General features: G+C 34.5%; 1 long non-coding RNA gene across 4 annotated transcripts; it reads left to right on the top strand.

Annotated features, from left to right (window-relative positions):
• The first annotated feature begins 229 nt into the window (after positions 1-229).
• Positions 230-4,723, top strand: LOC136230413 (uncharacterized). 4 transcript variants are annotated; one of them, XR_010689374.1, is made up of 6 exons: positions 230-461; positions 557-978; positions 1,058-1,256; positions 1,777-1,910; positions 2,259-2,322; positions 4,421-4,723. It is a non-coding gene; the product is annotated as an uncharacterized lncRNA (long non-coding RNA). The 4 variants fall into 4 exon arrangements; XR_010689376.1 differs by adding an exon at positions 2,721-2,851 and having other exon boundaries at positions 1,777-2,322; XR_010689375.1 differs by having other exon boundaries at positions 557-595; positions 1,777-2,322.
• Positions 4,724-13,099: the final 8,376 nt, after the last annotated feature.

Raw genomic sequence — 13,099 nt, 5'->3', positions numbered from 1 at the left:
AATTGGATACTTTTTTTTTTTGAAAAAATTAGATGAAATATATCAGTAAAACATTATAAAATGTTTTGTCAAAAAAAAGTAAGACATAATAATAATAAAAAAAAGTAAAAAGTAAAGTTTTTTTATATATATATAATTATAAAACATGATAAAAAAAATAAAAAGGTAAAATCGTATATATATAAACTCTTACTCACTTTAAACCCTAATCTCACCTCTAGATCAGTTTAGAACGCCGCCACAGACAACGCTCTCTTTCACTCCTCATCGCCTCTAACATCACCAGCACCGATTTTCACCAATACATCCGCCGCTGTGTTCAGATTCGCCGTCACGCAGTTCCTCGTTGGTTCTCGCGGTCCTCCGCTCGGTCTTACCTCGCGATTTCTCCTCTGGTTCTTGCACTCTACCGCTCGATCTTACCACCATGATTTCTCCTTTGGTTCTTACACACTCTCTAGGTACGTACATTTATTGACTAAGAAGTCTAGTTTGCCCCAAGTTATGTGTCTGCTTTGTGGCTGCCAAACTAAAATTTCTCTTTTACTATGTGAAGGTTGTAAAAGTACAATATAAGTGAATTCTGCTGCATCAAGTGAGTTGTTCTTTTGTTACTTTGATATGGGATTTAGTTTAAAATTAGTTGGATTTGGGAGAGAATTGTTAATTTAAACATGGGTTACATTTGTGATTCCTGTGGTGACCATAGGTCCACAGTGTACTGTAGGTTGGATGCAGCTTGTTTATGTTTTTCTTGTGATAGAAATTACCACTCTGCTATGCTTTGTCCAGGCGACATTCAAGAACACTCTTATGTGAGAGATGTAATTCACAACCCGCATTAATGAGATGTCTCAGATTTGTCAAAATTGTGATTGGTCCATCCATGATATATTATTATGATTGTTAATTGGATGTGAATGTGCAATTGGTAGCGTCGTGATGGTGAGAAGCCACATATTATAAATGATCCGTAGAGTTAAGTTTGGTTATTTTTGTATGAAAAGGTTGCATTTTACCTTGCTTCCATATACTAATATATATTAGCATCTCACAGGGCAGGACAAGACAAGAGAGGCCAATTAATATGTCTGTTTTAACCCAACTGCTTGTTCTCCTCCCTGCTCCTTTCCATGTTTCTTCTGCTCACCTTCAATGATTTTGTCATCCTTCCAAACTCGATGCCTCTCTTAGCCTTTTAGTCGTCGGCGATTGGACGTTGGGGACTCTACAACCAGTCCCATGTTGTTTTTCAGGTCATTTTCTTTGATTATACCATTTCTTTTTTTTATACTGTACTTCCTATTTCCAGGTTATAATTTGTTTATTTTTTTATATTATATCAAAATTTGAATAGGATATTTTTAAACGTTACAATGTTAGTAAGAAAATTCCAGCTCTAATGAGTTTGAAAGGGAAATGAAGGTGTTGGATATGACTAATGAAAGAATGCCACATTTTGTTCCAATATACCATAAATTTGTCGTTAAGCATAATTCCATTTAGATTCCATTAGCTTTTCTTATGAATTATGATATTCATTTTTCCATCATGTCTAGTTCCTTAACTTTGCTCTTATTTCTGATTTCATGCTATGATGATTATAAATTTTTTCTAAATGAAAATTTTACCACTTTGATTCTCTGAACAGTTGCTAGTTCTGGTAGTTGCCATGCTCTTGCTGCTGTTTTGACTACCAGTTTCACTTGTTTCAGTAATTTTTCTGCTAAATTTATCTCTCATTTTCTTGTTTTGGACAAATTTATGATATCATAGGGTTTGTTTATCAATACCTCAAGATATTACGTCAATCTTCTCCTCGACATTTAAGGAGCTGCGAGATATTGGAAACATGAAATTCAGATTTGCAGAAAGGCAGCCTCATGATGATTATGCTGCAGAGCTTGGAGGTTTGATTTGTATTTTTTTTTGTTTGCAGCTGTGGTGCAATGTGCACTACAACTTAGATATCGTTTTATAATTGGGTAAGTGTTATAATTGGCTAAGATGCACTTAGGAACAGTCATGAGATTGATCCATTGCTTTTACTTAGTTGAGTTGAAATGACATATTGGTAGTATTCATGGTCATTTTGATGATTCGAAACTTAATTTATTCTTGCAATTCTATAATATTTTCATTCTTCGCTGTGGTGTCAAACAGTTTGGTTTCAATAAATCCTTCCCATTTTCATCTATTCATTGCTCGTTTTTAAGACACAATATGCTTCTCAACTGACATTTGACAATTGTGACCAGGTTCATACAATAGTGTGAAGATGATATAATCCTTCAAGGATGTTGCGATCTCTACCACTAATTTGTAAGTTTTCCTTTTACTATATTAAATTATGTAAGACAAGGTGGCGCAATCTATTGGAAGTATCACTCATTAAACCGTTAGTTGACCGAAAATGCCCTTATTTCTTTCATTTCATGTGTTAATGGAAATTTCAATAAATCTTGACCTTTAATAGTGTGATTAATATGTTCTGCAAAAAAGTAGGATGACTAATGAGGCTATGTTGTTTTTTTTTTTGTTTTGAGGATATCGTTTTAATTTGATGTGTCCTTATATGTTCATGTATACCTTATTGGTTTGAAATGGATTTCCATACAATATAATTTGAATTTGGTATATATGGTATGACATGTGGTATATATGGTATATCGTTTTAATTTGATGTGTCCTTATGTTGTAAAAATTTTTTTGATTATAAGATGAGAGGTAATTGGATGATGGTAATTGGCTCGAAAATTTGTCTCAAAAGTGTTGCTGAAGAGCTTAGGCAATATGTGAAACAAATAATTATTCAACATTGGTGGCAGCCATGGTACTCTGGAAACAAATGGTTAGATTTTGACATCTCTTGAAAAGTTGGTAATGGGCATTTTAGGTTGGTCCAAAATATATACACTGCACATAAGATTGTTTTGATTTTCAAAAACAGAATTAACCCATGAGTTTATAGTTTTAGTCTGCTAGTATCTGTTTGAATTTACTTTTTAGTGTTATTAGATTTTTTATTTACTGAAGTTTATAGTTTAAAATATCTTTTGATTTATACGGAATTTTTAGTTTGCTTATTCTATGTATATATATGTGCTAGACAGAGTTCCCTTCAATCCAAATAAATTATTAAAAATAAAACATAAAAATAAATTAGAAAATAATTCGTGATTTCCGACGCAATATTTGTCGGTGAATTATTTAAATAAATATTTTGAAAAATACATCACCGACACATATGGGTCGGTAATGTTATCGGAATGTCCGACGGAAGTCACCGACTAAAGTTAGTCGGCATTTCCGACACAAAACACCGACCCCAAATTGTGTCGGTGATTTGTTGTGTTGGTAAAAAACTGTCGCAGAAGCTTACCTACGAGGTCAACGCGACACATCGGATTGTGTCGGTCTTCCGTCGGTGATGATGATCACCGACACAATTTTGGTTATCACCGACAGATTCTTGCGTCGGTGATAATATTTTTTCTTGTAGTGTCAGTTAGAACCTGAACAAATTAATTAGCATTTTGGGACGAGAGGTAAACTTAATTGCTTATGTTTATATATATGTCTATATATATATATATTTATATGAGTGTCTATTGATATTTTGTTATTGAATAATTAAATGTGCATTGAATGAATGTTGAGTATTTGATTATCATTTAATTGATACTTGATTTATATACATGGTGATTTGAGATTTGGAGTTTCAAATATTATTTGTATGGTTGAATTTATTGATATAAGGTTTTGTTCCTTTTAAAATCATGTTACTCATGCATTTACCTATTAAAGTATTAGCTGTGAAATTATACCATGATAGAATGAGAATGCATATGAGTTCAGAAGATTATGAATTAAGAAATTGTATTGGATTAACAAAACACAAATAGCTAGCTTGGGTGAGTATATTCAATGGTCTGGAGGTTTGTTTATACTGTGATCACAGGCACCTGGGTAGGGTGTTATTTTACTCTAATTGAGTTCATACTGTGTCCTGAAACTGGGGGTGATAGCAGTACCGTATTATTGAAAAAAAAGGAAAAAAAAAAGAAATCATTATGAAAATGGTACGTGTCCTGAAACTGGGGGCCATGCGTACACATACGTTGGAACATTGTTAACCATGAGATCATTGAGTATATTTCACTTAGGTCTAATTGGGCCCTTAAAAATAAAGAAAATAAAATTATAATTTTGTTGTTTGAAGTAAATCGAGTCATGTACAAGATGATATGTTTATATTTTTATTCCTGATTGATTGATTGTTTGATTATTGGATTAATTAAATGTAAAATGCATGAAATTAATTGTATATATGTGTATGTGTATATATTCATGTATATAAATATAGGTAATTATGTTTATTGAGTAGGCAGCTCATTCCTTGCCACGTTGAAATTTTCAGGCTAGGTTCAGAGGTTGTTCCATTTGCTAGATTTTCAGGTTTACTCTACATTCAGGCTGGCCAGCACAAACGACTCATTCTCATTAGCAAGTTCATAGACATTTATTAGGATTTATTATATTATGGATTGGATTATTTGCTTAAATTTAAGTAAATATTATTGACAGATTAAATTGTTTGATTGATTATTTAATTCTTTGGTTATAAGATTTTGATAGACGACAATAAATGAGGAACATTTTTGTAGTTATGTTGGTGTTTGTGCTTAATTACGATAATTGCTTAGTTTCCTATATGTTTTCAACGTGATCCGGGATGGGGGTTACACTACCCCTCTCAACCTGTCTGCTTTATCTGGTAAGTAATTTGAAGAATGATACGAAAGAAAGGTGATTCGAAACAAAGTTATAATTTATTATCATGTGTATTTATCATATGATTTGGATTATACGGAGAAAAGGGCCAATATACTTTGTGTGAATTAAGAAATTTCTAGGTGTATACTGAATCGTATCCCTATCCCTGTTGTTAAAGTGAGAAACTAATTAATTATATATTCTCATTCTCCAAATATATTCCCTAAATCAATATTTCTTCTAACACCATTTCATAGAATATACATATAATTTGGTGGTTTCTATATGGTCTTATTCTTTACCATCCATCCATCTAGAATCCATACAATGAAGAAGACGTTACGAATTATACACTTCAACATTAGCTGTGTATAATACACAAAAAAACCAAAAAAAAAAAAGAATGATATTGGATTATAATAATATAAATAAAAAATACATGGATACAGTAGAATATTGTGAACATTAATTAAAAAAATAATAGTTACTTCTTTGGAATAACATTTCTCCATTGTATTACAAAAATTATACTTTATTTTTTTTATGGGAAAATTATACTTTGACCCTGTTTGGTAAAGAGCGTTTTGGAATAAAAAGAGCATTTTGGGATAAAAAGAGCGGGTTTGACCAACTTTAGCGGTTTGACCACTGAAACCGCTGATTGAAGTGTTTGGTGGATAGAGGTTTGGAAGGGAGTTTTGGGATGAAAACGCTAATTTAGAAAAAGCTCTTAAAAGGAGCTTTTTCAATTAGCGTTTTGCAATATTAAAATTAATGGACTTCTTTTCTTTTCCAATTTAAATAAAGATTCTACACATTCATATGTAATTTCGTGGCTCCAGAAAACGTGACCCAAAATTTGAATTAGATTGAAATAAATATATGATTAGGTTATTTTTTTTGTAAATATTTATTTAGTTTTCATCATAATTTTCATGTATTTACTTATCATTCAAACAGAATATCATTAGATATTACGTGCTTGGCTAGTAATTACTAACTATTACTGGTACATATTTACAGTTATGATACTTTATTTTATTTTGTATTTTATGTGTAGGTTTCTTGAACCTTCAAACTTTGGAGATTATCCAAGTTCTTGCAGGCCGTCTGCCCAGATTTTCAAAATCAGAGGTTGCCTTCTTAAAGTGTTAGATCACATATTATGCTCAAGATAGTTAAGCTGCATGGTAAGGTCCTTAATGATTCTCTGGCAGACTCAAGCACTTTAACTCTTTCTAATTTCACCTCATCCAAGCTTTCATTTTTCTCAATAACTTCACCAAATTATTAGCCTATTGGAGAAAAAGGTATATAAAAGCACACTAATATAAATTTCTAATCCTTCTGCTTTTGACTTATTTAACTATGTATAAATTTTCAGGTTAATTTTATGTGGTTATAGTTACTCAAGGTATGAGAAGCTTAATGAACTATATCAAGAATAAATGGCAATATTCCGATCTTTATAACATAGTGGGAGGTAGAGAACATGTCTGATCCGATCTTTATATCTAGGTTCTTATTCATCTACGCAGATCTAGTTCTCTTGTTTCACACTTTCTTCGCTTGGGAATTGCAGGCTCGAATTGGAATCGATGAGCTTATTACTCTTAAGATGTCAAAATAGGTATTTAGTTACTATTTTATCTATTTAATACCTTTCCATTCACTTTCATCTCCTAATTTCTATGATTAATTGATGAATCAAGGAGTAACGCTGCATTCAAAGTGATTCCTACTTCAACGTCAACTAAGGGATAAGTGTACCCGGTTGTAATGAAGTATTAAATCTGGTTAAGTCCATGTATCAAATCTACGGGATTTATACCCACAAGTATTAAGCTACTCGGTTCTATACTTTATCTAGGTAGTGAATACTTTAGATTGGTTTGGTAACAACTATAAACTACTCATAGACGATAGGTGAGACAATTTTGATGCGTTTGAAACCCTTATGTGATGATACGTATGGCGTTAAGTTAGAACATGTGACATATTTCAGAATATATACGAGTAACAATTTACTTTTGCAAAGACGATTATATAATATATAAACCGACCAACTCCGTTAAGTACTTAGGTCATGGTTCCCTCTTAAGACGACTCTAATTCTTTGGTTCAGAAAAATACGGCTCGTAAGTTCTGTGGCTCGTCAATTCCTACGGTTTTCGGATTTTCAATTTCTGTAAGGCAACACCTATGTGAATCCTAATTGATTTTAGAGTTTGTAATCAACCTACACAATAATCAATTATGAGAATCAAAACACGGAGTAAACATTAAGAAATATAAGGAAACTGAAAACCGTAATCATATATTATTACTGTGAAAATCATAGGAATACAACTGAATCTATCACATAGAAATAGTACAAACTAGTTAACAAGGAAAAAGAAAAGAAGAATCATCCCTTAGAACTAGCTAACCGGACTCAAGGCCGTCACTTCAGATTCGGAGGTGAAACTCTCGAGCTTGGGGAATGCGAATGGAATGTAACTTCGTCGGAGCAATGAGAGAGTTATAACAAGCTCTCAAGGTGTAAAGATTTTATTACATAAGAACTGAATGTCTAATTGAGTGCCAAACACTTCTATTTATGCAGAAATCAAGCTCGGACACAATCATATTACATTTCTTTTCGGCCATTCACACACTAAAATGTTGAAAAATGGTACACACAAAGTGTGGCTAGCTCACACGACACATGGGCTTGCTTTTTGCACACGTGTGGGATGCCTGTTGACTAGGGAACTTATCCGAAAATATCTCCGTTGATTGTCGTCATGTCCCCTTCACACCCACACGTCGCGTTGACTTCCCACACGTTGTTTGGGACTTGGAAGAGTGTTTTCTTCGTTTCACATGGCGTGTAATGCGTCACTTCTATTCTTCTCGTCTGTCTTTTGCATCTTGCGTGCGCTTCTTAAACCTATAAAAATACAACCATCGGACTTGAGATTACTTGATTTATTTATTTTATTTATAACGAAATGAGATTCAAAATGATTAAAATTAACTGAAACTACACATTTTATTACATCTCGTTGATTAATTGAAATTGTGAATAACTAAACATTAAACGTCATTATTAGCTCAAGAATAAATCATAATTCACCCTAAAAGATAGGGATAAAACGTCTCTATCAATCTCCCCGGACTTCAAAGCTTTACTTGTCCTCAAATAAACATAGTCGAAGGACGAAGATTGAGACATTGAGAAACAAGCCTTTTCTCGATTTAACTGAGTGTGTGATTCTGAAACTAAGATTTTATGAGAAGAGTTTAATGAGCTCCCATGTGAATAAAAGGATTACCAAATTCTCGTTTCGAAATTAATCTTAATAGGTAATATTAACAAAAATTGATTATTTATGGAAAATTCGATTGCACGTCACCAAGGTATTTCACTCAATCACACAAATTTTGGGTAGTTGGGTGTTTATACTATCTTCTTTATACTTACTCAAAGTCACACTGAGTTTGCACGTTTATTCGAGTCTTTCCGTCTTTGTTATGGTTAAAACAATATTAAAAATGATTTTGGATTGGGGTTATAATGTTGACTTTTTGGTTTTGGGTTTAGGATAGTACACTGGTGCTCATGCCATTGCTGGAAGGCATACCCCTGCTACATTCACTAATCAGCTTCAAACTTCCTTCAATGAGCCTCGTCTACTTACTGATCCAAGAACTGATCACCATAAAAGTACTTAATTTAGGGTTTAGTTGTATTCCAAACGACAGTGATGCAACTCTTGTTGAATTACTGTTGCAATCTTGTTGTAAATTTTGATAATGTTTTGTTTTGATGTCGTTTGGTTATACAAGGGTTTAGGCTTTCGTTGTATTCCAAACGACATTAATGCGACTCTTATTGAATAATTGTTGCAATATTGTTGCAAATTTTGATAATGTTTTATTTTGATGTCGTTTTGTTATACATGTTGTTTACTTGTGTATATTTTAGGAAAATAATAAAAGATACTAGTTTGCATTTTTCAGAAACTGCGAAGTTTTAAGCAAAACTGCGAAGGATTAAATACTACTTCAGTACATGAGTTTACCTTTGCGAAACTACGAAGCAAACTCATGTTACAAAGTAGTATTTCTCTTCGTAGTTTTGCTCAGGTTTCGCAGTTTGTGAAAAATGCAAAGCAAAATCATATGCGCGAAGTATTATCCTAGACAAAACGTACAACATACTAAAGAAGTCGCAGAACCTTAAGGCCAATCGAAAGAAATAGTATAAATACAATAGATACACAAATATACGGCTTAAAGCACTTTTTGGCCCCTGACCTATCAAAAATTTATGCATTTGGCCCCTGACCTATTATTTGGTCATATTTGGCCCATAACCTATCAAATTAGATTAAATCCAACCCATATTGAATGAAAAATTAACTCTGTTGGAAAATTAACGTCAGTAACCAATACAAAAATGACACATGACACATAAATAAAATTAATTTTCAACTGGAGATGGCAACAGTAACTATTTACACAGTAAAAAAATCCTAAAAACTTTTTCTAGTGTTCCGATAGAGTGAAAATTAATTTTATTTATGGATCATGTGTCATTTTTGTATTGGTTACTGCCGTTAATTTTCCAACAGAGTTAATTTTTCATTCAATATGGGTTGGATTTAATCTAATTTGATAGGTTAGGGGCCAAATATGATCAAATAATAGGCCAGGGGCCAAATGCACAAATTTTTGATAGGTCAGGGGCCAAAAAGTGCTTTAAGCCCAAATATAATTTTTAGCGGTGTCTTCGAGTTCGCAAACGAAGAAAAAAACGAAAAAAAAGCAAGAAACTTCTAAATTATGTAATTAGTTTAAATATGTAAACGAGTTTCCAATTTGATCATGTTTTATAATATTTCCCGAATACGTATTATGTGTCAAATATGTTTAATTAATTTAAACAGAGAAGAAAATAAAATATTTTTTCTGACAGTTGTTAGATATGAGATTGAAATCATGATAATTTATATCGATAAGTTTAAGAACGCAACTACTATGATATGAAATTGGACGAATTATTTTATTAGAGAACGTATATCTATAAACAAGTCATTTATTTGGACATTAATAGTCCTATAGAAAGAGAATTGTTCCAAATTTGGTTTCAATATTGTAAGATATGGCCAACAGAAACCAAAACTCATCCAAAATATAATTAATAAACTGATGTGCTGGGTTTTTTTTTGAATAATAAGTGGTAATAAATGGTTGTCTTCCTTTTCTGGATAATGAAATGTGATTAATTTGACTAAATGTTATATGAATCTAGGCAAGTTTAATGATGGGAAAAAACGAACTAACAACGGTAACAATAATAATGCGGAATTAACCTTCGTTATTAATCCTTCCCGACTTGAATGAATCTATGAGGAAACTAATTAGTAGAGCAACAACCAAACACAAATGAAGCAACAACGATAGTAAAATGGCAGCCACACAAGCACAAAGAACAATCACGATTTTTACGTGGAAAACCCCCTCAATGCAAGGAGTAAAAAACCACGGGGACCGTAGTCCGCTTAAACCTTCCACTATATCAAATAATAATGGGCAATACACAAGTTCATCTCTAGATAACACTAGAGGCATACACAATCAACATACAATCTTGGAATTTTCCCTCAAGAAGTATGGAATCAATCACAACACAAAAGAAAAGAAGAACCTCAAGGAAGATACAAATCTGTCTACGATCTGTCCCTGGTACGAACTGGTCTTCCAAGCCTCCGAACGACGATCACTCCGGTGAAAACAAGCAAACAGGTGTTAGGAAGCTCTTGTCCAAATTTCACGACGATCCAACGGTTCAATCTCCGGCTATGGGCAATTTCGTGTGGCTGGGCGAAATGGAAGAAGAATGGACTTTCACTTTCTCTTTTCTTTTGTGGTGGCCGAAAATTAGGTCTAAAAAAACTCTTAAACTTACTCTTATATACTCCTAGGGTTAAAGCATGGGCCTAACCCTAATTGGGCTCCTCATGGGTCAGAAAAGCCCAACAAATCTCCCCCTTTCTGACTATGAGGAGGAATCCGCCATCCCGGCGATAGAGCAACACACCTTTAGCTTCTCCCTTGCTAAAGCCTTTGTCAACATATCGGAACCATTATCATCGGTATGAACTTTGTCAAGTTTAAACATCCCTTCTTCAAGAGCATCTCTAATCCAATGATACCTCACATCAATATGCTTTGTTTGAGCATGGTAAGTAGAGTTTCTAGCAAGATGAATCGCGCTTTGACTATCACAAAGAATCACATACCGCTGTTGTTTAAAGCCAAGCTCTTGCACAAACCTTTTCAACCACAAAATCTCCTTACCTGCTTCCGTTGCTGCTATATACTCTGCCTCTGTTGTAGAAAGTGCAACACATTTCTGCAATCTTGATTGCCATGACACAGCTCCCCCTGCAAAAGTCATCAAATAACCAGAAGTAGACCTCAGGTTATCCTTATCTCCTGCCATATCAGAATCCGCGTACCCAACAAGCACTGGCTTCCTATTTCCAAATGTAAGACCCAATTTGGAAGTACCCGTAGATATCTGAATATCCACTTAACTGCCTTCCAATGCTTCCTACCCGGATTTGACATATAACGACTAACAACACCTACTGCATGAGCTATATCAGGCCGTGTACACACCATAGCATACATCAAACTTCCTACTGCTGAGGCATATGGAACTCTATCCATCTCTTCCTTCTCTTTCTCCGTAGAAGGGCAATCTTTTCCAGTGAGCTTAAAGTTGGTAGTAAGAGGAGAACTAACCACTTTAGCTTTATCCATGTTGAATCTGCAAAGCACCTTTTCAATGTACTTCTCCTGTGACATGTGCAATTTCTTGCCAGCTCTGTCTCGAGTAATCTTAATGCCAAGAATCTGTTTTGCTGGCCCCAAGTCTTTCATAGCAAAAGACTTGCTCAACTCTTTCTTCAACTGGGCAATTCTTCCAGCATTCTTGCCAACAATTAACATGTCATCAACATAAAGCAACAAAATAACAAAGTCATCAGGGCCAAACCTTTGAAGAAAAACACAGTGATCTGAAGTAGTCTTCTGGTAGCCTTGCTCCCCCATAACTGACTCAAACTTCCTATACCACTGCCTTGGTGCTTGCTTCAAACCATATAGACTTTTCTGAAGTCTACACACATACCCCTCTTTTCCTTTCACCTGAAAACCTTCAGGCTGCTCCATGTAAATCTCCTTATCTAAGTCACCATGGAGAAATGCAGTCTTGACATCCATCTGCTCAACCTCCAAATCAAGACTGGCTGCTAAACCGAGAACAACTCTGATAGATGCCATTTTCACAACTGGAGAAAATATCTCATCAAAGTCAATACCTTTCTTTTGACTGAATCCCTTGACCACCAATCTAGCTTTGTACCGTGGCTGTGAAGAGTTCTCTTCTTGCTTCTTTCTGAACACCCACCTGTTCTTCAAAGCTCTCTTGCCCTTAGGCAACTTCACCAACTCAAAAGTATTATTCTCATACAAGGACTTCATCTCATTGATAGGGGTATTTTACCCCTATCTTTTAGCATGATTTACGGTTTAATTTTGGATGAAATAAATAAGTTTAATTGCAAAAATAGAGTGTTTTAATAAAATAATAAAATAAAAATAAATTCCGTACTTTCGGTTAATCTTCCTTATTTTTTATTAATTTAGAAAATAAAACGTCAAGCTAACTCGGCTCTCGAGAATTGTATTTCAGGTACGAGCAAGAAGTGAAAATCTACCAAAATACGCGGGGCGTATCTCCCTTCACGCGGAGCGTGGAACACTTGGTCAGAAATAATTGCCCTATCCATAGGTAGCACGTGGGATATAGTCATCAATACGCGGGGCGTATCAACAACCACGCGAGACGTGGAACATGTGTCAGAAATGATAAGCCTAATCCTGAAAATTAGACTGGATGGTCTCCCTGAGTCAACTACCCTACGCGGGACGTACCACCTTACACGCGGGACGTGTAAGGAAGCTCTTCAATCCAAAAATCTCAGAGACTCATTTACGCGGGGCGTGCCTCAGCTACGCGGTGCGTAAATGACCCAATTCAAGCAATAAAATCTCAGAAACTCAAACACGCGAGGCACATTCCAGTCTACGCGAGGCGTGGTTGAGACAACAAGATCTGGATTTGGTCCACATGTAGAAGATTTCTGACGGAATGGGAAAATACGCGGGGCGTACTCCACCATACGCGAGGCGTATCATGAGAAATCTGCAGAAAATCATGTTCCTCCATGCTTGTATCTTATGAAATTACAATTTTGCCCCAGCT

The sequence above is a fragment of the Euphorbia lathyris genome, chromosome 5, assembly GCF_963576675.1.
Source record: "Euphorbia lathyris chromosome 5, ddEupLath1.1, whole genome shotgun sequence".
Classification (NCBI taxonomy): Eukaryota; Viridiplantae; Streptophyta; class Magnoliopsida; order Malpighiales; family Euphorbiaceae; genus Euphorbia; species Euphorbia lathyris.
The sequence above is the reverse complement of the archived record's forward strand: the minus strand, read 5'-3'. Positions and strand labels throughout refer to the sequence as shown.